Genomic DNA, 1,884 nt, shown 5'->3' with positions numbered 1-1,884 from the left:
GTTCTCCAGTCCTCAAGGTTTTCCAGCTGGGAGTCAGCCTTTTCCCATCCTGCATCCCGGCATCCTGTTATTGTTCCAAGTCTTTAGGAATACAGTGAGCAAAGGGAGTGGAGGAAGCAGATAAACGTAGCCTTATTATTGCTATGCCTACTTATTTGTTGCTGACTCTAATGAGGGAGCTGAATAAAAGGAAATTGGCTCTGAGAGAAGCACAAAAGTTGGTATGTTATTTAGTATCGCTTTATAAAGAGTTTTAGGAGTTAGCAAACATCTGAATGGTACTTTAAATAGTGTCTGATATTTGACCAGCACAGACTATGCCCTTTTTGCACAAACAGGATTTTCAAAGCAGTTTGGAGATGTCCTATCTGTAAGGATTTTTATACCCGCGAGCAAAAAAAAGCCAGAGCCATGAGAATTGAATGAGACAAGGTTCTGTAAAGCTCTGTCAGCGCTGGATGTAAAAATTAATTTTAACAGTATTTTTCACAGGTAAAATCATGACCCCATGAGCAAGACAGTGTAAGTGGGCCTTCCAGGGTGAGAAAATGTTTGTAACATCTTGGTTATGGTGAGTTTTAAGTCTGGAGACCACTTGGGGCAGACAGGAAGGGAAGTGTTTGTGTTACATCCCCGAGGCTGGGCAGGGGCAGCCTGGGGGAGCCTTTCATTACAACTGAAGGCAAAGGGGTGTCTGTCATTGTACACTACAAATGGAGGAGGAATTTTTTTACTTAACGCAGAAGAAAATCTGAGAAGTGTGGGACGTAGCTCAAAACTCACTTTTTTTGAACCACTTCTAATAAATGTAGGCAAATGTTCAATATATCTTAAGTAGGGCTTTAAATTATAATGTTCTGCAGTTAAGTACTCTCTTGTCCCTATTTGTCATCGCAGTCCAGCACAGGTGGTGGCATTGATTTCCTGGCTTGCTAGAAGGCTGGGGTTGGTGAGATTGTTCCACATTTTTATGATGTACAGCAGCAAAGATGAATTGCTTTTTTTAAAAAAAAATTGATACATTAATTATTCAGAAAAGTTAAGCGACTAATGAGGAGACATTTTTCAAAGTCTTACATAGGGAGACCAACTCGAGCTAAGTTTCCTCCCAAGGAAAGAAGCCGTTCTGGTGCTGTTGCTGAGAGAAGAGCAGTGAGGATGTGGATCGGAGTTTTCCAGGGAACTGCAGTTATCTGGCCAGGATGCAGCTCAAAGATAATTGGGTACCCACAGCAGACCACACTCCCAGATATGATTTGCTTTTTGCAAATGACTTCAACTGTCTTTTTACAACCGTCGCGTAGCCTTTGATGTTGCTATCTGTGGGCTGGGGAGTAAGCACGCTCTTCAGCTGATCTAAACAAAGGGTGAGGATAAGGGAGCCCTTCACGTCCACTGCTCAGAAAAGAGAAAACCCCTATGTTCTCTATGTATTCCTTGAGACAACAGGCCTAGATTATCAAGGTCTGTTTTGAAGCCTGCTAAATAAGATTTGTATTAGTTGGCTTGTTTTATCTCTACTGAAAAGTGCAAGGAAAGAAGCGAGAAAGTTTCTAAAGGCATTTTCAGCACGCCCTGCTTCAGAGCTCAGTAGAAAAACTGAAAGCCATTTATAAGCTTAGAGGAAGATACTTTCATTTAAATTTTAGAAACCTTATTTAATATCTCAAAACCTTCCACATTATGCTTTATGGGTTTCATCTCTGCTGAACGGATTCTTTCAGTCTCCTTTCTGGCCAAGAGGAAATGTCTGTTGAGGTTTTAGCGAGAGAAGAGCCAAATCATAACACTTTGGAAAACTTCCTTGGTGACTGGTGTCTTTTGCAAGCAAGAGGGTAATGCTTTAAACTAAATATTAGTATTCACATCAAGTTTTGCTAATAA

The sequence above is a fragment of the Numenius arquata genome, chromosome 13 (assembly GCF_964106895.1).
Source record: "Numenius arquata chromosome 13, bNumArq3.hap1.1, whole genome shotgun sequence".
In the NCBI taxonomy this organism is placed as follows: Eukaryota; Metazoa; Chordata; class Aves; order Charadriiformes; family Scolopacidae; genus Numenius; species Numenius arquata.
This window is presented reverse-complemented; position numbering follows the sequence as displayed.